Source organism: Stegodyphus dumicola, chromosome 1 (genome assembly GCF_044657685.1).
Source record: "Stegodyphus dumicola isolate Sdum_Otavi_A_Nest chromosome 1, ASM4465768v1".
Classification (NCBI taxonomy): domain Eukaryota; kingdom Metazoa; phylum Arthropoda; class Arachnida; order Araneae; family Eresidae; genus Stegodyphus; species Stegodyphus dumicola.
The window spans coordinates 240,547,147-240,572,167 of NC_140768.1; the positions used below are offsets into that span (position 1 = coordinate 240,547,147).

At 32.7% G+C, this 25,021-nt stretch overlaps 1 long non-coding RNA gene across 1 annotated transcript; it reads left to right on the forward strand.

Annotated features, from left to right (window-relative positions):
* Positions 1 to 3,978: 3,978 nt before the first annotated feature.
* LOC146999519 (uncharacterized) lies at positions 3,979 to 9,832 on the forward strand. Its single transcript, XR_015043972.1, has 3 exons — positions 3,979 to 4,056; positions 6,601 to 6,690; positions 9,695 to 9,832. It is a non-coding gene; the product is annotated as an uncharacterized LOC146999519 (long non-coding RNA).
* Positions 9,833 to 25,021: the final 15,189 nt, after the last annotated feature.

The window sequence follows — 25,021 nt, forward strand, 5'->3', positions numbered from 1 at the left end:
TGTTGTTGTTACGGAGTTTAAATGTGTTGGTCGCTGTCTCCTGTATTGTTTTGATAATTGTTTCCATTAAATCATGGACTGGATCGAGTGATGTGCATTTATCTATAAGTTTCTCCGCATACTGAAGACATGTGGAGATTTTTCTTCCAAATTGTCTTGCTTTTTGCTTAGAGATTGAAAATCTTCTTAATTTGAGGTCGGGGATTTCTTCTGATAATTCAAATGAGATGTAGTTATGATCTGAGTGGCTTGGGTCATCAAGAACTTTCCATTCTTGTATTTTATTGGAGATACTCAATGTTGACAGTGTCAAGTCCGGCCATCCTTTACCATTTGTTGTTTCAAATGTAGGAGTGTCTGAAGAGAGGTTATGTATATACAGATTGTATGTAGCAATAAAGTCAGCTAGTGTATGTCCTCTATTATCTGTATTATTGTAATGCCACATTTGATGGCGAGCATTGAAGTCACCTGTAATCACGTGCTGTGATCTTCTGAGATTACTAAAGATATTTTCTAACGTGTGGAGATTCAGCCCCATATCCTCTCGTGGTGAGCAGAAAATGAAGTAATTAATAGCTGTTCATATTTACAGTTAATACTTATCGTCATCACATCTCTATGGCTTAATATAATTGTAGGGGACCATTTGGTATTGGTGACTATAATACTGGCACGTGGGTTAACTAGAGGATCTTTTTCGATACATTGAAATATTTGCCAGTGAAGGGGAAGGCATCTAACTTCACCTTTTACGCAATACGGCTCAGTAATGCAAATTACATCAGGATTGTTATTTTCAATTACTTCACTTAGTTGTTCTGAAGCCTTTTTTCCTCTGCCTAAGTTTATTTGAAGAATTCTAAGCTTGTCCTGTGGAGGCGAATTATTGTGTAAAATTGACGTAAACAGTTGAAATTGAGGAATTGAAGGGGCGGCGGTAGTACTTGATGGATCCATGTACAGAAAGGGAAGTTCAAATTAATTTAAAAGAAACTAGGTAGTAAGCTAACTATTCTTTTTGCTTTGATGTGTAACCTGCAGCAGCTTTAATTTTTGAGATTTCCCTCTGATATAATGGGCATTTGGGGGTGAATGCAGCATGTGAAGTATTGATGTAGGTTCCATATGTGCAGTTGAACAGTTGATACAATCCGGTACGTCTTATTTGCAATTCCTTATGGAGTGAGGTCCGCCACAGAAAATGCAATAAGTCCTATATTTGCATGTACTACCAGAATGTGAGAAATCTTGGCATCTGTAGCATCTCCTCACTCCGTAGAATTCTGCGATTAGGAGAGTGCTCCAATTAATTATAATTTTCCTACGTTCAATACATTTTAATAGAGTACGAGGGGAGCATTCGAGAACCCACTTAATGCTGTTGGGATTTTTGCCTTTTGTGTAAAAGAGAGGTGAAATCTCCTCTTTATCAATCCTTAGTTGGTCAACTAGTTCTTCGAGAACTAATTTTGGTGGTAATGTATTCGGGATATTATTGATTGAGATTTTCGGTTTTTTAACCCTTGGTGTTTTTATTTCTATTAAGTTATTTGCTTCTTCGGAAACGTTTATGGCATTAGTAATCTTATTGAGTGCTTCCTTTGAAGTGCTACTGATGGCGATGCCTCCATTCTTAATATTTGCTATATAATCAATATTGGCAGTTATTTCTTTGAGGGGAAGGATCTGATTTAGGTTCTCTGTAATATAGCATTTTAGCTCTTGCTTTGGGTATAGCAAAATAGTTGGGTTACTTTTCCTTGGTACCTTTGCTACTGCATTAGCATATGAAATTTTAGGAACATTATCCTCTAATAATGACGGCATTTTTTTCTGTATTAATTAAGTTTGTGGTGGAATCATCGCACTGACATGTGACGGCGTGGGAGGCATGCGGAATACCTATCGGAAACGGTACGAAATGGTGAAAAATTAATCTTGCATTTTTTTATCCTTTTTTTCTGAGGAAATACTTTTTACTATACAAAGGGAATTTGTGAGCATTTTTTTCTCTCGTGTTCCAATTTTTCGAATACAAATTATTCGCAACTTGTTTTAGTATTATGTTTATATTTAATTTTCAAATATTATAAGTTTATTCCAGTTTAAAGTGTTAGATTTAAATAATTCTTTAGATTGCATCATAAATTTATTAGTAGTTAGTTATTTCCCCCATAGCACAAAACATCCTCAGGATGTCCTATTTAAGTCGCAATATCCCGGGATATACGTAGGATGTCCTAAGGATGTTGATTCTCAGATGTCCTGAGGAGATCGTAATTTAACATCCTAAGGATGTCTTATTTAAGTGGCTATGTCCCGGGATATGACAGGATGTCCTGAAGATGTTGATTCTCAGATGTCCTGAGGAGTTCACCAATTTCACATCCTGAGGACATTCATTCTGCATTGTCCGGAGGACTTTCGTTGTCAAACATTTTGAGGATATTTGTTCTCAAATTTACCAGTTTTAATTTTTTGACATTGCACATCTGAAACTTGTACATTATTTTATTTTTCATATGTATTTTACTAAGTTGTTTCTAAATGCTGTACATTAAAAATATTGATATGATTGATGATTTATTCTTGTTATTTTGTTATTAATTTTAACTGCTATTTTTTCTCACATTTTTAAAAATTTATTTAGTCATAGAAAAGATTTTTTCAATGGATTAGCATTTTCTAGAATATTTGCAAAATTCTAAATAACATATATTTTTTTTATAAAAAATGTATAAATTACATGTATAATTACTTACAGATTACAAACCCTACTACAAATATAGGTAAAATTAGATATAGATATATTTAATTACGGAAACGAATTTTTTTTAAATTTGGGTATAGAGACATTAGGTATTTTTTTGGAAGCAGGAAACATGAAAAATTAGCAACTGCCTTCGCCGGGAATCGAAGGACGGACCTCTGGAATACCGGCCCAGTGTGCAGAACCACTACTAAGGGGAGAGATGTCTTCGTGGAGGACTTTCTAAGGGAAACTGGCTCGTATACACGTTACACGTGGGGAAAACCACGAAAACACCCATGCAGCCAGCCCGTTCGCGGGATTCGAACCTCGGATCGCACTACCAGGGTTCAGCGACTTTACCGCTCGGCCGCTGGTGGGCCGAAGACACGCTAGGAAAGCGGGAGAAATACCTCATATATCTTCTCATTTTAAAGGCCGACTTTTTTTTAAGGGGATCCAATCACTAAATCCTGGGTGTGGATATACCTCATCCAACACCTTTTTAGTTCGGGCGCCACTGTAGAGACATTAAGATTTTTTTGGGAAGCCGTAGAGATGAAAAATTAGCAACCGCCTTCGCCGTGAATCGAACCACGGACCTCTGAAATACCGGCCCAGCGTGCAGAATTATTACACCACGAAGGCACGCTAGGCAAGCGGGAGAAATACCTCATAAGGAAAATATTTTTCCTCTAATTACAGGACAGAAAATGTTTTTCAATCGCGCGATCTGTTAGTGATATTGAATTACAGTCGTGCGATAATTTCGCAGTAAAGATACATCTCTGATGACTATCCAAGATTCTAGAAACTTTGGTCTTATATAGAGATGGTCGTCTTACAGAAATAATGCTTAATATCAATATTTATTTATAATCTCAGAACTATTGGTCACTTTCAGAAGTGGTCGTTTGAGAGGCGATATTCTATATATTTATTTACTGATACTCTCAGATTCCAAAATTTGTTTATATTCTCAGAAATATTGGACGGAAGATGGTCGTCCCATACATACAAAATTTTACATTTCATTAAAAATGAATTCGGCATTACTTAACTATTTCCCTATTAATTAATTAATTAGATAAAGAAAAAATTAGGAAATAGTACTGTTTATTACGGAATAATGTAGGAAGTTCTACAGAACTATATTCTTTCGCGTCATTGCACATTGTATCCGGCAAACTACTAGTTCCTCGTATTCTTCCGCAAATCCGTAAACATCTGTCTGATTTGAAACGAAATCCAAAATGGCTGCGCCATGAGGTTAACTTGTATGGATATTTTTTGTTGCATGAAAGGTAAGTTCAGTTGCAATACTTGTATGTTTACTTTTTTTGCTTTTCGAATTTATGTTATTTATGTCATTTTGACAGTTAAATGTTTCACAGCTTTATGAATTGTTACCATTCTATCGTGAATTACGTGTATCTCAATGGCTGGCTGTCTTTTCAAATATCTAATTTGCCCTGCTATCCAAATGTTTATGACTGAATTTTTTTTAGTCTAGTTTATGCATTCAGTTTCAAAATAATATGTGTGATCAGATTGCTTATTATTTTATTGCAGCAATACATTTATGTTAAATAGTTTGAACAATTGTATAAAAATAAGAGTTTGCATTGTTTTGTCCAAAATATGTATGGTTGAAACATTATCTTAATCTAGTTTGTAATTCAAGTTTTTTTTTGGGGGTACTGTTCTGTTATTGGGACCAGAATCGGAAATGTATGAACCTGTGTTCGTAAGTATGTGCATAGATGTGTATATGTAGACACACAAACATACAAATATACAAGCATACATAAATACAATTCTGAACCCGGTCCTGATAACAGAACAGTACCTTTTTTTAATCTTTTTTGAATATTTTATAAAAAGATTGAGCATTTTTCAAACTTCATATCATTTTAAGATTCGACTTGCAGGAAGACAAAATATGGTCATTCAATCAAATGCTTATGATTGCTTTTAACATTTTCTCATAAATATTGTTTGCATTTTTATTGTATTTTAGATACTTTAGTTATGTAAAGTGAACATGAGAATATTAGTAAAGCTGAAGAATATGAATAGCTACCATAATACATGTATTTTTTCATCGAGCCCATTGTTTTAGAAACCAATGCACCATTATTATATGCTGGCTTATTTTATAGTTATATGCAGTTTAATTTTATGTTCATGTTACTGTAGTATTGTCATTATAATAAAAGTATTGATAATTTTTGTTGAATCTTGCAAGTTGCCTAACATTCAGAATTATTACTACCGAATTTTACCGATAGGTTTTTTTGAGTTGACATAATCTGTCTGATAAATAAAATAAACTGGTGTTTAAATTATATGCATTTCTCTTAATGTTTCATTGAAAGTGAGATGGAAATATAAATGCTATCCAGAAAAGTGAATTCTTTTTGCCTGAAATAACAAACTGTACTAAATGATTAATGTTTATATCATTTTAGAAATGTCAATATTAAAGTTTCTCCCCCTTCTCTTCTTTAATTTTGAAATAATTTATAATAAAATAATATATGCATAAGTGTAATTAATGTAAAGTGTCATTCAATAATATAATTTATTTTTACTGATATTTTTATATTTCTTATCTGGGTTTTCTTTTGGTGTTAGAAGGAGGAAAAGACTGTAATGTTTTAATTAAGGAAATAATTAAAACATTACAGTCTTTTAAATAACACAGTTACAGTAATGTTTATTGAAGCAATCAGTACTGTGTGATTGAATAATGTTAAAATGCATTGTTCATAAGGAAATTTGCTTAGATTTGTGTTATAGATTTTATTTTGACACAAGCTGAAATTTGAATTATTGGAAGCACTTTGAAAACCCAAATTATTTCCTGAATCATTAATCAGGCCAATATATAACATACAAATTTTCATACAAAATTATTTCTTTGAGCATATTATAAAGAGCTCATTTAATTTTATTATTTGTACAAATTTTAGACAAAAGTAGCATGTAACAGTTAAAGATTTATTGAAGCCTACTTGTTACTTGTGGTAACAAAGAAGTGTGAAAGATATTGCCACATTAGCGAACATGACGATCATTGATGCTTAGTCTAGTAATTTAATAATATATTGAGAAATGCTGGGAACTTTCAGAAGTAGACATTTCGGAAATGATGGGCTTGATAAGAAATTTACATGGTTTTATTATTTATTCTTTAGTTAAGAATGGATTTTAGATGTTCATGTGAAAGAATTCTGTTTAAGTATATGTGAAAGAATTGTTAAAGTTTGGCATTTAAAAAAATGAATTAATAATATGCAATTATCTTTTTATTATACATATATTACTATATATTTCTAATGCGCTATGTAAATGTCAGTGCTAAACAATTGAGATACTATTGTCAGGGCAATCTTTTCTTATACATGAAAAATTCTGATACTTTCTTATCATCTGCCCTCACAGCTTCAACTTATGCTAAAACAGCAAGAGTATGCACACGATAATAGCAAACTATGAATATGCATACCACACACATGTATTTACATGCTTTATATTTAATCTTTATTTCTGAATAGTATTCCATTGGATGAAAAATATGTGACTATTGACCCAATGTATATATTTTTGTGTGTGTGCATCCTAAAATTTCTTGTTTCTTATAAAGTGCTTATTTGAATTACTACTTGTGAACAGAGCAGTAGATATGAACCATAAACTAACCATTTTGCCAATTTTCACAGCTTTGCAGATAGTCAGAAAGCACCAAAATTTGTAATAATGTTAAGTTTAAATGATGTTCTATACTTTTGTGTTAATTTTTCTATTCTATTAATTCTATTACTGTGTTATCAAACTTTCTGCAGGAATTTCAACTGGTTAAGATGTTATTACCATGTGGAGAAGAATTTGGTTTTCAACCTAGAAAAAATTGCAGCTGAAGGATTTTGTAGAAGGTCAGTCAAACTGGTTTTAGTTAATTATAATTTAATTTTGGGTGAAGAATTCTCAAATTTATTTATCATAAGTGTCTAAAGGTCTTCTAAATTAAATTCTGCTTGTTTTTGAAATTTTTCATGACATTCATTCTTTGATTATTATTATTATTATTTTTAATTTACTAATTTACATCCAGGCACATAATTGCATTTAATACCATACCTTAAATATTGTAAAATGTTAAAATAATACATTTCACTTAAAAATGTGGTTGTGACAGTAAATTTTCTGGTACATTTAATCATATCTATAAACATTGGTATACATCATTTTTCAATAATCTGTATATTATTTTGTGCATTTCTTTTACATCCAAGATCTGGCATATGACTTGCTTTTCAAACTGATAACATGGTGTAATAATGTAATCTAATGGTTAAAGTTTACTATGGAACGGGCCAAATTTAATAAATTATTCTTTGATAGAAATTTATTCATTTGTTCAGTGTGTCTCATCTCTTTAAATTGCTAAAGTAAATTTTATGTACTTGCATTTAGGAATGTTGACTGTATCAGAGTAATTTTGTTTCAGTTATTATAACATGCAAGGGAAAAAATTCATTCATAGCTCTGTATTTAAAATTAGTTAATTAAAGTCCTTAATAAAGAGGGACGTTTTGTTGTTTTTAATGTCAATAGAGTTTAATTCAAAAATATGCCACATTAAGGGTTACTTTTTAACCTAATTTAAAATTTTCATTACTTTAACATGTCCAATAATTGTTATTTTAACTCCGATATTGTAATAATATCAGAATTCCTTACTTTTTGATAGGTAATCCAAATGTAAAACAAGAAAAGAAAAAATTAAAATCTAGAAGTATATTTATTTCATACCTCTAACAAATAAAAACAACACAAGCACTTTTTACTGTCTATCTGCATAGTGTGGCATGTCCCGTAAGACTGAGATTTGTATGGTCAAATCCATGTTTCAGTTAAAGGAAAATGCATGCACAGTCTTCTGATTTGCCCTTCGATTAAGGATTCTGTATATACCAGCATAAGAAATATATTAGTTAATGCAGTGTTATACATCAATATTTATAGACAATTATTGTGGCTATGTTTATTATAATTTTGTTCACTGTAATGGCTGGAGTGCCTAAACCATCATGCTGTGTAAACAAAACTCAAATCTTCATCTCTACATACTGCTCCACTAGTATTTAAACCACTGAAATGGTGATTATGGTAGAACATCTTTGGTAAAAATTTACTCTACTGTAACCCTTGGTGAATCGTTTCTTTTTTTTATATCAAGATCGTCACCTGAGAGGATCGGCACCAATTTCAACGTGGCCGCTACACAAAACCAAAATAAGAAGTCAAAGACATACACAAACTCTGTGTCCATGTACACATCGACCTATTAAAACAGAGAACTGCACAAACTGGGCATTGTGCACTGCCTTAACTTTGTCCATGTACACATTGATCTATTTTCACTTTAAGAAAATCAGAAAGTTAAAAATATAATAGTTACCAGAAAAAATTCGCCACTGTCTTAACACACAGACAACCAAAAATACACAAACAGAGAGGAATAAATTACCAAAAATACATATTTCCTAACATAAAAACATTAAACAACAAATCTTCTAACAAAAATTAACACACGGAGACAAAAAAATAAATGAAACGTCATTTTTTTAACATACCTTTTTTTTTCACATGCATATGTTTAGGCTTCCCACCACCATCCTCCAGGTAAGCAATTCAATTAAATTTTTCGTCTCTTAGTCACTTCAGACATACTCAAACGATGGTACCCACACCAAAATAATAAATAGTATGTTCAAAATACAAGACCATACCACTTCCGTGCAACCAAACACAGCAATTGAAAAGAATGGTAAGAACCAAAAACCTGGGACCGTACAAAAGGTTTACTATTAAAAAAAGTAGCCCAAAACTAAATTTATCACAGCACGTTGGCAATATTTGCAGAAATAACTCCTTTTTATTGACAAAAAAAAGTTTTTTTTTTTTTTCCCAAAGGCTACTTTCGCCAACATTATCAACATTAGGGTTACCGAAAAACTTATTTGACGCAATGGGCTTCCACATTTCACAAACAACCAATACCACTTTGCGATTTTTTTTCAGACAGAAACCAAGGTGTACCATACAGTAAAGATTAGCCACATCTTCATTTACTACTGTTACAAGTACTTCTTTGGTAAATTTCTGCGGTTAAATTCAAAAGTTTAAAATTGCATTAACATGATCAGATTCAGAGTCATAGCTAGGGTTTTCAGCGCTCAGGGACAACTGAAGATTTTGCACCCCCTACTGCTAGCCAAGGGTGGAAAACATTTAATTCTAAAATGTTCTGACATCAGTTTGGCGCCCCTTGGATTCTGCACCCGGGGACAGATGCCCCCCTTCCCCCCCTCTAGCTACACCCCTGATCAGATTTTATTTTCTGCACGTAGCTAACAATTACTTATGTGTTGTCAGATAAATGTTACCAGATGCAGTTAATTATTTTTTACTTGCCAATCTCATGAGACAAGTTTTTTTTGCTCCTGCAAGACTTTACTTTGTGTTGCAAAATAAATTCATTCTCACTCTTTTTGGACTTGCCTACACATTAAATTTAAAATAGTTTTATGAATAGGTAAGATGTGATTATCATAATTTTGTTTCTCTCTTTATCTTGGCAACTTTATATGTTGATTCAGTATCCAGGTTACCTACCAGTGGCTGATTGATAAAACTGCTCATATGTTCAGCTGGTGGTTTGAGTTTATTTTCTGACATAAAAAATTTTAAAAGGCATCCCCCATGTTTATTTTACTATAATCGAAAAATCAAATAATTGCTACTCTGTTTATAGGTACTAAATGTTAAAATATTTTAAATGCTTCCTTTAATTTGCATTCTAATAGTCATTTGTTTAAATTTAATTATGAATTATATTCACATATAGTAATTGTGAGTGTTTTCTTATTTTAGGTTCTGTGAAAGGCAATGACAGAGATCCAATTTATCAAGAGTTCTTATATACATAAGAATACATGGATATAAGATTGTTTTTCATGAATTCAAATAAAATGTGATAAATTGGATTAATAAAAACTATTTTGAATTTTGAAAAGTGTTTTTCCTCTGTTAATCATAATATAGTGCCATAAATTTCTGAATGTGTTTATTTTTCATCCAAATAAATAGCTTTACAAAAATTTGTCATATTAATAGATATTGCATAATTTAGCATTATTATAAATATTTATTATAGCAGATTTAGCTGAACTACTTTTTTAGTCTCTTTGCAGATGAAGTCAGAAAGGTAAGTGGTTAGATATTTTTCTGTATTCCCCATTAAGTAATTTTATCTGGTAAATTACCATTACTTATATACTAAAGGTGAAAGAATAAGCTTTCCTTGAAGATACAAAAATTTGCAGATATTTCAAAAAATTTGTATACGTAAAAAAGTTCTTAAATTGTCACATATGCGAAACTGAAAATGTTATATATGAAATAGTTCAGAAATATAAATATTTTCACTATTTTTTAACTAATTCACTGCATTTGTTATATATAATCACAGTTTAAGGTAGCAGTGCTTTTCTCACTGTGATTTCTCATGTATTTTGATTCATAAATACACGTACATAAATCCACGTATTTTGATTTCTCTTTTGAGACCGAATAAAAAATGAATTAAACATTCTCGTTGACACTGAGAGTTGAATAAAAGCTCACCTCAAAATAAAATGAATTAATAAATTTATGGAAAATTTTACATTGCATATATTGAGCAGAAAGAGTAAACAGAATATACTTAATGGAATTAATAATTGGTAAAGTTGATAGCAGAATAAAATGCCTTAATTGCATGGTAAACAGTAGATCTTTTGAAGTTTTCTATGATGCGTAAAATGCAGATTTAAATTTTTGATATTGATTGTCATATAAATGGCAAATACTGTTTTATTTTGCTCTGAAATGAATGTAATAAAATTCTGGATGAGACAACCTTTAACATGCGCTAGAATTTACAAAGTTTAATTTGGTGCTGATTTCAACGGGTAAATTTCATTTTACTGAATTTTGCGTAAAATAATACTAATGAACCATTGCAAATTATTTTCAGAACTTTTTTTTTTTAATCTAAAAGGGCTATTAGTTTTGAAATGTGACTTCATATCGTCAGTCGTAAACTTGTTTCGCTTTTCATTCAAGTCTTGCCATTTGGCAAAATTTAACATATTTACCTTTAAAATCTAATATATTATTGACTAACAAGCCAAGCTAATTAAAAGCATTACACACAGTTCTTAACAATGCTTTTTTTAATTTTTAATCTGATTGATTTAAAATGCATTTAATTCATGATATATCTAATTGAAAACATTTTAATATTTCTACATAATTACATGATATATTTCTTCACTTTTCAAATATATAGAAGATATAAACTTTCTGGTGTCAGTATCTTATAAAATGTTTTGCTATTTCCACTGCCCCATCTGTATTGATAATCTATGCATTCATAAACTTTTAGCCTCTTTGAGTGACTGCTAAAATCTGAGGCCTTTCAGATTTTTTTTTTTTAATTGTGTGAGCAGAAAGATAGAATTTTAGAAGAGCTTCTTGAGTTACCTTTTGAATGATATAAAGAATTGTTAACATAATGTCAAATTTTTACAACTAAATATTAAATATATAAAAAAGCCTGCAGCATTCTCATGTTACGAAAACATATTTATTTATTCTGAGGCTAGGAATTGATTTAGTTTTAAAAATACAATTTATTCCTTTTAACAATTTCCCAACAGTGTCATCAAAACACTATAAATTCCTTACATGTTTTAAAGAAAGATGATTCATTTATGTAAAGATTATTAAATGGGTAATTTTATTATTCAATTTTTAATACAAATTAACTGAAATTAGAAACTGATTTTGTAAAATAATTTAATTATGAATAATTCAATTTGGGGGCTATTGGATGTTTAAAAATGATCAAAATATTTTTAATATCTTAAAAATAAAAGCAAAATTTTCAGTTTTAATATTTTGTATTAATAATTCATTTTAATTTCCTTGTTCAGTTTTAATATATTCACAAATTCAGATTTAAAAACAAAATAAGTTGTATAAATATTTTCAACATTTCTGATTTTTCCATAGTAACCATAAGAGAACGATTTGAGACTATCTGTGTAAAAAAAAGTAGGTTTTAGATCATCACACCTTCACATACTTTCACTGGAATTTTCCTCTGTATATATACTGGGATGTGACACTAAGCAGTTGAGAGTATGTATTTAAGAGGTTAAAGGGATATTGTAACTAGTGTTTCAAATCCTGATAACATCCCATACGCTGTCGGTGGGACGTAGATAGGATGTCCTAAGGATATACTGGGATGTGACATTAAGCGCTCAGGAGGATGAGTTTAGGAGGAAATTGGGATATTACGGGATGTCCTGAGGATGTAGTAAGTAGGACTTTAAATCCTAATAACATCCCATATGCTGTCGATGGGACATAGATAGGATGTTTTTAGGATATAATGGGATGTCCTGAGGATGTAGTAAGTAGGAGTTCATATCCTAATAACATCCCGCACGCTGTCGATGGGACTTGGTTAGGATGTCCTGAGGATATCCCGGGATGTGACATTAAGCACTCGGGAGGAGGTGTTTAGGAGGTTCGCGGGATATTCCGGGATGTCCTGAGGATGTGCGCATATCCCGCGAGCAACATCCTTGGGATATCCCAAGGATGTTTTTGTGCTATGTGGGTTATGACACCGTTTTGACTTGTGAGAAATAAATAAAATATTGTAATCGCGAAACATTTCGATTTTCATATTTCCAAGGAAATTTCCATTTTGAATAGTTCCATCATGACGTTTACACGTACGTATGTCACATAACTTAACATAAAATGTTGAAATTTTATATTTGGGACCTATGAATAGTTTTAGCGAGACGTATGTCCGTACATATGTATGCATGTATATCGCATAACTCAACAGCAGAATAGATGAAGTGGCTGATGAATGAGATCAGGCAGTTCGGCTTTTATAGAGTAAAATCACTTTGGGGGTAGAAAACAAGTAAATAGCTTGGTCAAAGGAGCTTCTTGAGAAAATAAATGTATTTTCGAGTTACAATGCAATTTCCTTGTAATTAGCTATATATGAGTTACAATGCAAGTATTTATATACTACGTGCATTATCGCGATGTTAATAGAAACCAAAAAAAAAAAAAAATCTTTGTAGCAAAATTGTTAACGATATTATTTCTCCAAGACATTTACGCAGGTGTGTATTCTTTTCATGAACGATGAAAAATAAGTTAACAGTTTTCCGAGCAGATGCTCCAAATTATACAGCTTTGAAGATTAAGTAATGAAAACATAAACTCTTATTTCTGGTTATGTGCTGAAAAAGATATTACCCTTTTCAAAGAAAACACCTAATAGCGGTTGACTAATACCAAGTTGACTTCAACGTAAATATACCTCCAGGGGGTACTGAACTAAAAGCTTACCACCTTTGTACATTTTTCTACTTTATATGGGAGACCATTACCTTTGTGCAAGGACAAAAAAGCATCCGCTATCTATAACTCTGATCTTTCTTAGTTCTTTCATTTTGTTAACTATGACGAGAAATGGAGCTGCCGTAAATTCTAAATTTATTGCTTCTTCCAAAGACTCTGATTTCAAGTTGTGTATTTGCCGTCTGTTACTAATTTAAATTACCCTGGCTTTAAATTCAGAAACATCCTTTCATCATAATTACAGTACATATAAACACAATATCATTACTAATTCAGAAGTCAAACAACAAAAATCAGCGTTATATTTACAAAATTTTCACAGGACTAGTTTCGATGGTTTTACCGAACCACCATCTTCAGCTGCAAAACCGCAAATGAACCAGATAGGAAATAATGATTAGATAAGATAAGAAAGCCTGGACAAGAATAAGCAAGTGGCGCCATCTGTTGGTGAAACCAGAACTAAAATATAATTTCTTTAAAGGCCGAAGGCAAATTTGGATTGGAATTAGGATCGTTAACTAGAACAGAAAAATTTTTATGAATGTGAAATGCCTCTAGAAAATCCAGTTCTCCAATGGAAGATGTTTTTTGAATAATTTTGGCAGCAGAAAAACTGAAAGTGTGGTTTTCGGACCAACAATGTTGAGCAACAGAAGACTTCTGTGTTTCCTTTTTTCTAACATATGCCTCATGTTCCTTGACGCGAAATTTTAAGGCTCTCTTAGTTTGGCCAATGTAAATTAAACCACACTGGCAAGGAATCCTATAAATACCCCAGGAAAATTCATATCCGGAATGGGGTCCTTGAGTATGGAACTCGGAATTTTATTGATGGGAGAATAAACAACCCGAAAGTTAAATTTCTGCAAAATATGTGCAACTTCATAGCTAATTGATGGAAAGAAGGGAATGACAACAGAATTTTTATAATCTCCTAAAACAAGAGTGTGCCTTTTAGTGTGTTGAGATGAGAATTTTTTAACTGCTTGATTAATAATGTTGGGTGGAAAGCCCCTGTCAATAGCTACTGCTTTTAAATAATTTAGTTCTTCATCAAGGGCTAGTTTGGAGGAGCAAACTTGAAGAGCACGGAAAACATAGGAATAAAATGAAGCTAACTTTTGTTTAGTCGGATGACATGATTTAAAGTGTGGTGGAAGGCAAACCGATGAAGGTTTACGGTAAACCGTAGTACTGAAGTTGGATGTGTTACGTGTGACCAGAACGTCGAGAAACGGAAGAGAATTGCAAGTCTCAAGTTCAAAAGTGAACTGAATAGCAGGATCAATAGAATTCATTGTTGAAAGAACTTTATTTAAATCATCTTTATTACCTTCAAACAGAGTAAAAGTATCGTCTACGTAGCGGAACCATGCCGGGAAGTTTAAAGTTTCAAACAATTTTGATTCATAATAATGCATGCAGATATCAGCCAGGATGGGACTGATGGACAGGATGGACAGCCAGCCAGGACTTCCCATGGCTAATCCCTCAGTTTGCTTGTAATATTTATTTTGGAAAACAAAATGTGTTTGTTTCAAACAGAGTTGAGTGAGAGAAATTAGCTCATCAATTTCGATGCAAGAGAAATGAAATTCGCGAAGTCTGGTTTCTAGACATCTTAATGCACCCTCCACTGGGACATTGGTGAATAATGATTTTACATCAAAAGAAACCATGAGTAAATTACTAGGAGAAATGTTTTAAACTTTTTTTACAAACTCTATTGAATTTTTTATGGTGTAAATGTTATTGTCTAATAGAGTTGAAAATCTAGAAACTAAATATTTAGCTAATGGATACGAGGCAGTACCTAAATTTGATACAATAGGGCGGAAAGGAATACCACTTTTATGAATTTTGGGAAGAGCATATCCTAGAGGAATCCTATCTGGTTCATTTGCGGTTTTGCAGCTGAAGATGGTGGTTCGGTAAAACCATCGAAACTAGTCCTGTGAAAATTTTGTAAATATAACGCTGATTTTTGTTGTTTGACTTCTGAATTAGTATTTATTCGGCGTGTTATAGTGTCTTAATTATAGAAGCCCCAAACAGATTTATTTTTTGCTTTCTTTTTTGCACGTGGTGTGGCCGCCATTTTGTGATTGCGTGAGTTTCGGTAAGTACTTTTTTGCAATTTTCAAGTTATGTTTATATTTTGTATATTTGGATATTGTGTTTTGCTTGTCTGATTTCATGCATTTTGCTTACAAACATTTTGTTTTCTATTAATTTCAGTGAGGGTTTTTTCTGCTGTTTTGTGTGTGCTTTATTATTGTTTAGTTAATTTAGTTTGATTTTCTGTATTGTTTATCATGCCTTCATCCGTTAATCGTTTCACTAAATTACGCCTGAAACGGCAAAAATTCCTGAATCATCTTGACTTTTTACTTAAATGTAAATGTAAAAAATTGATCCCCAATTTTATTCAAATCAAATCTAATCAAAAACCTTCGAGTCGCGTTTCAAGCATTCTGTTAAATTGCAAGCTTGCCTTACTTCGGTCCGTCATAAGGGATACACGTCAACAATTGTCCAAAATTGAACGTGAACTCTATAAGCTTCATCTGGAACTCGCTAAATCATATCCAAAATTCACTGCCCTTGAACAAAAGTCTTGGTGTAGAACGGAGAATGCAGTTAACCGTCATAAAAACACCCTTGCAGTTAAATTCGAAAAACGTCTTTTACAATCTTCCAGTTCAAGTAGTTCAAAAAATCTTCCCATTGTAAACATCAAGCCAATAGTTAATATTTCTAATGTTAGTCTTTCAGAAGAACAAGAGAGAGTTCTAAAATATAATTTTAACTTCTCACAAACCTGTAAACCCTCGATTTCAAAGGTTTTGGCTCCTATCGAAAAAGCTTTCAAGTTCAGTAAAGTTTCAGATTCACAGAAAGAAATGATTAGGCATCTTATCGCTCATAATGTGAAATTCAATAATAAACCTTTGAAACCAAATCTAACTGCGAGAGAAAGAGCTACAATGCGCGAGATTCATTCTAACCCGGATATTGTCATTTCAAAGGCCGACAAAGGTGGCCAGATAGTCGTTATGAATAGGAACACTTACATCGATGGTGTCACTAAACTCTTAAACGAAGGACCATATAATCCGATCCCTAAAGATCCTTCACCTTCGGACTTGTAAAAAATAAAAACTGCGATCAAATCTTTGCAAATCATTTCAGGCAACTTAAAACATTCACTTATCCCATCTGTTGCGAATTGTGCCAGATTATATGCTCTTCCCAAATTCATAATTATTCCATATTCATAAAAGTGGTATTCCTTTCCGCCCTATTGTATCAAATTTAGGTACTGCCTCGTATCCATTAGCTAAATATTTAGTTTCTAGATTTTCAACTCTATTAGACAATAACATTTAAACCATAAAAAAATCAATAGAGTTTGTAAAAAAAGTTAAAAACATTTCTCCTAGTAATTTACTCATGGTTTCTTTTGATGTAAAATCATTATTCACCAATGTCCCAGTGGAGGGTGCATTAAGATGTCTAGAAACCAGACTTCGCGAATTTCATTTCTCTTGCATCGAAATTGATGAGCTAATTTCTCTCACTCAACTCTGTTTGAAACAAACACATTTTGTTTTCCAAAATAAATATTACAAGCAAACTGAGGGATTAGCCATGGGAAGCCCCCTCAGTCCCATCCTGGCTGATATCTACATGCATTATTATGAATCAAAATTGTTTGAAACTTTAAACTTCCCGGCATGGTTCCGCTACGTAGACGATACTTTTACTCTGTTTGAAGGTATTAAAGATGATTTAAATAAAGTTCTTTCAACAATGAATTCTATTGATCCTGCTATTCAGTTCACTTTTGAACTTGAGACTTGCAATTCTCTTCCGTTTCTCGACATTCTGGTCACACGTAACACATCCAACTTCAGTACTACGGTTTACCGTAAACCTTCATCGGTTTGCCTTCCACCACACTTTAAATCATGTCATCCGACTAAACAAAAGTTAGCTTCATTTTATTCCTATGTTTTCCGTGCTCTTCTAGTTTGCTCCTCCAAACTAGCCCTTGATGAAGAACTAAATTATTTAAAAGCAGTAGCTATTGACAGGGGCTTTCCACCCAACATTATTAATCAAGCAGTTAAAAAATTCTCATCTCAACACACTAAAAGGCACACTCTTGTTTTAGGAGATTATAAAAATTCTGTTGTCATTCCCTTCTTTCCATCAATTAGCTATAAAGTTGCACATATTTTGCAGAAATTTAACTTTCGGGTTGTTTATTCTCCCATCAATAAAATTCCGAGTTCCATACTCAAGGACCCCATTCCGGATATGAATTTTCCTGGGGTATTTATAGGATTCCTTGCCAGTGTGGTTTAATTTACATTGGCCAAACTAAGAGAGCCTTAAAATTTCGCGTCAAGGAACATGAGGCATATGTTAGAAAAAAGGAAACACAGAAGTCTTCTGTTGCTCAACATTGTTGGTCCGAAAACCACACTTTCAATTTTTCTGCTGCCAAAATTATTCAAAAAACATCTTCCATTGGAGAACTGGATTTTCTAGAGGCATTTCACATTCATAAAAATCTTTCTGTCCTAGTTAACGATCCTAATTCCAATCCAAATTTGCCTTCGGCCTTTAAAGAAATTATGTTTTAGTTCTGGTTTCACCAACAGATGGCGCCACTTGCTTTTTCTTGTCCAGGCTTTCTTATCTTATCTAATCATTATTTCCTATCTGGTTCATTTGCGGTTTTGCAGCTGAAGATGGTGGTTCGATAAAACCATCGAAACTAGTCTTGTGAAAATTTTGTAAATATAACGCTGATTTTTGTTGTTTGACTTCTGAATTAGTATTTATTCGGCGTGTGTTTGTGTCTTAACAATATCATTATTTAAATTCAGTCTTTAAAAACTTCATCTATGTTAAACTATGGAAAGCGCAATATATATATATTTAAGCAGTTTATTTCGTGAAAATTTATCACATTTTTCGTAGGAATTATTAAAACTGTTTTGTATGTAAACTATATATATATATATATGTAAACACACATACAAAACACTGTGTATACATATGGTGATGTATGTTTGTGAGTACGTATGCGCGTGTATGTTATATTTCCCTATTATATATCAGTATTTTATTGAAAGTAGTTGTAGACGACATTTAATAAAGAAAACTGAAAAGTATAGTAAATCTCAAAATGATAGTGCCATTATGAAACTGAATATTACATGAAATCGAAAATTTATGTGAAGCAACTATGGAAAGAAAATAAATTCTAGTTAGGTTTCACAGCATACAAAATAACACTTTAATCTAACCACTTGAGTAAAACGAATGCCAAGAAAATATCCTGAAAATGTACATCGGGGAAAAAACTCCGGAAAATGCCTCACGGAAAATATGCACCTGGTTAAAAATATCGCTAGAATAATAAACAATGTAAATATTTTTATCAGGTACATATACACATGCACCTTGAAAAATATTTGTAATTTTTATACTTTGTAGAGATATATAGAGGATTCTTTAATATTAAATATATTTTTCATTTATTTATTACAAAATATTCTTTCTTACTAAAAATATGCTTAATGATTACATCGTTTATATATCCTAATTAATTATGAATATTTTTCTAGTTTCTTGTTATTTGTGTTTCGTTTCTGAGAATTATTAAAATTCAAGCAATCTGAATTTTACACAAAAATAAATTCTTTCCTTAGTAACAAGTATAACTTTTGCATTAGAAATTATTCACGATAAATGCAATCTTGCTTTTTCGCCAACAGAATGTTTTGGCTGATTTGACTACATCAAAGCGTACTAGAGCTGTCTGCCTAAGAGGAGGGTCTCTTCGTGGAGGACTTTTTAAAGGTTAGGTTATTTAATTACGGCAAAGCCTCGAGGGCTATCTGCCTAAGGGGAGGGATGACTTCGTGGAGGACTTTCTAAGGGAAAGTGGCTCGTATACACGAAAACACCCATGCAGCCAGCCCGTTCGCGGGATTCGAACCTCGGACCGAACTACCAGTGTTCAGCGACTTTACCGCTCGGCCATTGGTGGGCCGGAGGACTTTTTAAAGAAACTGCTTGTATATATGTTATATATGCGGAAAACTATGAAAACGCCCATGCAGCCAGCCCGTTCTCCTAGAATCGAACTTAAGTCAGAACTCGGTATTCTGCGACTATTCAGCGACTTTACCGCTCGGCTGACAGTGACAGAATGTCTGCTACCTATACATTAATCTACTACAGAGGTAGATCTAGTTTCCGAGAAAGAGATGCGAATCATATCCATCTCACTGAGATGAATATGATCATTTTCAATGTGCCATTTGGTAGTGCGCTATTTAAATGGTCAACGTGTAAGTTAAGTGGGTGGCCAAATCAAGTAAATGTTTTAATGATATATCTAGCATCTAGATATGATTCGAAATTTTTTTTAATTGGAAAGGCAACGATCAGTTTGCAAACAAACTTAAAAATAATTGAACATAATATTCCTTTTCAAATACTATTCTATCTAATTTTCGAAGTTAAAATGCTCAACAATTCATATAATGCTGTCGTGTTAGTACATTTATAAAGGACTTACTGGTTTAAATTGCGACCTCTGGTGGTGCAAGTAGTAGAGAATATAAGGAATGATCTTTTTTTTTTTTTTTTTTTTTTTTTTTTTTTTTTTTTTTGTGCCCTTGTAAGGTAAATTGACAGCACGTCTAGATGAATAAGTTTGAAGATTCATGACTGTGATCCAAGCTTCATCAGTGGCTAAGATACACCTCTGAATACTGGCAGTTCGACCTGGTTTGGTTTCGATCACAAACGAACTGACCGGCTGCATGGTTGGTTCTTGTGGTTTTCCCCCTGTATAATATGCTAGTTTCCTTCAGAATGTCCTCCACGAAGGCATCCTTACTCATAGGCAGGTAGCCCTCGCAGCTTTGCGTTATTTAAATAACTGAATCAATCGTGATTTTGATCCTTCCAAGGGCGTTTTGAGTTTACCTGTTTCATGGCTTTACACATTACTATTATTAATGAATTCCTCTCAGGATGTTATCGAAAAATATATTAACAACTCAGATTTTTCGAGAATTTTTTTTTTCCATCCAAATACCCAGTAAAACACTTTTGTTATGCATAAAAACTTTTATTCAGCAGTTTCGACTGAGGGATAGTAATTGAAAGAAATATGATTATTTTCTAAAGCTTAAATGTGAGCTTTATTATGGAAGAAGAAAGATACTAGGATGCTGAAACAATGAAATTTTTATTAATTACATAAGAATAAACTGGCCGTTCTAGCTTCATTAATCATTCACATTATGCTATTTGTAATTATTCAACTTAGAGTGGATCACTTAGTTTTAAAAAACAAGTGATTTATGCATTTACAGTTACCAGACAAGGCATTTTTTAAAGCATAAAGATAATTAAATATATTTTAAAAATTGAGTTTGTAATCAAGCTTCGCTACCTAGGAATAAGATATAGCTTGCAGTTAAGTTATATTCTTTCTTAAAAAAATATTTCTTTTGTTCACCTATAAAAAATAACAATCAGCAGCGTGTGTTTATGAAAATATCCCTAAATGCAACATAAATACAAGGCAAATTTTTTAGGGAATCCTTTACGAAGACATTTTACCACTTAGGTTGAAAACGTTTTGCTAAATTAAACTCTAAATTTACAAAGGCGATTTTATGAGAAAACAGAAGGAGGACTCTACATTGGACTAATAATTAGCAAGTTGCTCATCAGTGAAACATAATGGTAATCTTGGATAAAATGAAAATCAGAATGATATTATTGCAAATTCTTCAATAAATCATCTAACATATTGCAAATTAAAAATTTAAAAAAGCGTTCTTTATTTTGTTAGTTTATTTGGGAAACTATCTGAGAAATAACCTCATTTTATCTTCTAATATTGGAAAATGGTTTCAGCTGTCATTATCTATCACAAATTAAATACTTTGAAAGTGGATTCATTTTAAGCTGTTTAAATATTATTTGTGTTCGTGCTTAGGGTGAAGAAATGTTTGTGGGCTGTGTTCATTCATAAGTATATGTATTTCGCCAGGATTTTGATTTTAAACTTCCCAGTTTTTATCAAATAACATAAAATTAGCATTTCATGGGGGGGGAAAAAAAATTGTTTATCTTTAATTTAAACAACAAAGGAATTAGAATTTTTGTTACTTTGCAAAAAGTACTTAATAAAAAGATGGATTTCGAATTTGAAATGTTTTTGCTATTTGGTTAGTAAATTAATTAATATAATGTAGTATACTACTTAGTTAACCATGTTTTTATTGGGAACCATTTAAGGACATATTATAACGGTGGAAATTACTTTTGTTCTTTTTGAAGTTGCTCTATACATTATAAAATTAACCAATTGATAAAAATTTGCATTATACAATAAAATAAGTACTATAACACAACAACAACGATACATAGCTTTCTTATATAACAGCCCCAATTAAAATTGCTAACTAAAAACAACGAACGTGGAGACATTTCTATTATGTAGTAAAGTAAGCTTTAAAATATTTTGGAAGAACTGGTCAGAAATTATGTGAAAGAAAGTGAATCCAATTTTCATTAAAAAAAATTTTCTTATAATGTGTCAGCTTATTTTAAGCCATTTTATCTAGTAATAACAACTTGATATTGTTTCAGATTAAAAATAATGAATGCAAATATCATCCATACTTCGAAATGGGCTTATTTAGTTATGCTGTTATAACTACTAATAACTGTTGATGAAACAATTCCACAGCAACATAATTTTGATCTGCTATACAAGTTTATTTATGTGTTTATTTTTTAAACAAATATTGAATCGTCGAATGTAAAAAAAAAGCATTAATAAAATCTTTAAATGCCTGTCTTTGAATTTGATTTCCAACACAAGAGACTATTACAAGACTTTGCTAGGATCCTGCTAGCCGCGCAAGACGCTTTGTTAGAAGGAAACAACTGATTGAAAGCATGTGTTCAAATTATCACATCTGTCATTTATCTGTCGAAGAAAAGGTAGGACTTTTGTATGAGTATGTTTCAAAGCTTGTTTTTCCGTTCCGTAAGTCCGCCAATCCCCAGGGGTGTAATTACTCTTTTACGACAAATCTGAACTACTGCAGTTCTTCCGAAACGGGAAGAGAATATACTTACGATGACATTACTGAATGATCTCAAAGCCATCTGCTACTCTGAACTATTTTGTACTTTCTTTAAAAAAACAGAAGGTTATAAGTACAGGTTTTTTGCACATCTACAGTTATTGTTTTCTAATTACTGTCATGTAACATAAACGCAAAAGCATTTAATATTTATTTAGTCTTTCGCATAATATGTCAAAACAAATTTCTCTTAAGTCATCTGTTTATGGCTGAAGTTGCTATGTGTATTTCTTTAATTTATGCTATGGAAGTTACAAACACAGCGATCAATAAAAAATATAAAAATTCCGCACATGTGAAAATAAAATTATGGTAAAATGCTTGAACACTATCTCCAAAACAAGAGACTAAATTTAAAAAAAATCATGTTTGAGCTAAAATATTAATATCTTGCAAAATCTTTTCTAACATACGTGACAATTTTCGATAGAGGGACAAGCGTTTTTTTACTGCTTAGACCTAGAGTACTTTTTTTTTTTTTTACTTCTTACTAAACAATCATAGATCCTTTACCAGATTTTACAAATCAGGTCTTGCTGGCCTAAGATGTAATACTTTGATAAAGAAATTCTAAAAAGTTTAGCTTTTTTTATTTCAGTAATTCTGAATACTTATAAAAATTCGGACTACTACAGATTCTATTAAAACTTGTAAGGATCTTAAGTTTTACTAACGTTTATTTTATTTTAAATCTTTACTATCACTTCTTATTTTCTACTTCCGGCCAGAATTATAAGCGTGAAGGAGTTTATGCAAAGTGTCTGGCGAACGCCAAGTATTTAAGTGTGGCCTTTTTGCCAAGCAGAAGAGAGGAAGCCGTGAGTTCGAAGCAGGCCGCTTACCTTAGAAGTTACGCAGTTGCTACTTTGCCTTCCAGGCCAGAGGTTTTAATCCTCTTGATAAATTAAACGTATTGTAGTGTTCACAGTCTCTGTGCTACATACGCTTTCTGTTATTATAAGGCCAATCTTATTCTAAAGTTAAATTAGAGTTTAGTTTTATTTTGATATCTTTTAAGTTAGACCCCGAGTGGAGGGTCATTGTATTCCGAAGTACGGAAATCATTGTATATAAAGAAAAAATAAAGGGTTTTGTATACCCTTCGTCTGTATCCTGTCTACTTACTACAATTAGTGAACATAGCTTTAGTAAGCTCTCTGTTCTAGTCAGGTCATTGTATGTTTCCGAAGAAGGTTAGAAGAAACATTGAACCTGATAGTGGCGCCCGACGAAGAATAACCATGGCCGAGTTTCAAGAAGAACCTGTGCTGCCTGCAGAAACAGCTCAGAATCCAGAAATGCCAGCTGCCGCCCTGGAAGGATTTGGGTATATTGTCCAGACCATGCGCGCTTCGATGAAACCAGAAGCAACGTTTAATGGAAACTCACAGGTAACCAGTTTTTTGGAAAAATTGGATGACCACTTCAGGCTCTACCCCGTGCACGAGTTTCAAAAAGTTACCTTAGCTACCAGCGCTTTGAGGGGCCAAGCGCTTAACTGGTTCAAATGTATCGGCAGAAGTCTCTTGGGTCAAGCAGGAAGTCCCACCTATACCTACGAAAATTTCAAGACTGCCCTACTAAAAGCCTTCCCTGTTGTAAGGGATCGTGTGAAATTAGAAACAGAACTTTTCAGTATATATCAACAAAGAATGGAAAACATCTCGAGCTTTATTTTAAGAAAAATTCACGTTTTCAAGCTCTTGTATGGAAACCGTCCGGATCCTGAAATAATTCAAGTGATTTTGCCGAGGTTACTACCCCAAGTGCAAGACTTTATTGAATTGAGAAATCCGACTACACTGGAAAAATTATTTGAGCTAGCAATCCAGTTTGAAAGTAGAAGAACGGCGGACGTCGAAAGAAGACGCCAATATCAACAGCGAAACCAATTTGGTACGCCAAGACTACAGCAAACTCAAGCACATGGCTACGGAGAAAAAGCGAATCAGTGGGCAAGAAAACCCGAGCATTCAAAAACAGCCGGCGAACGTCGACAGTTCAATAGCAACCCAGGAAAAAAGTCTCAAGGCCAGTGGAGAAAGAAGGAAAGCACCGAAAGAAAAAATAATTTAAACTAAAACGGATTTCTGCTGACGAGAGGGTGCGGAAATCCGAAGGCCACGAAAACCCCTCTTCCTACAAGTTAAATACAGTAATGGTGAAAAATTTAACTCTTCCGAAGATTGAAGTCTTGGTAAATAATATCCCGGCCACCGCACTCCTGGATACCGGCGCGCAGTGTTCCTGTGTGGCAGAAGTCTTTTTTAGAAAGTATTTTCGCAAATACCGCATATATAATGCGGATAATACAACAGTATTAGCGGCGCAAGGAGAACAATGTAAGTGCGTAGGTAAAGTACCTTTGTACATCCGTATCAAGGACGAACAAGTAAAGGTGATGTTTTTTATAGTAAAGAATTTGCAAGCACACTTAATACTAGGAATAGACTTTCTTTCAGACGCACAAGCTACACTGGATTTTAATGAAGCGTCTCTTAAGCTGACGATGAAACCAGTGCGTGTAGAAAAGGTTGAACCGCCAAGGTTAAATCTCGAC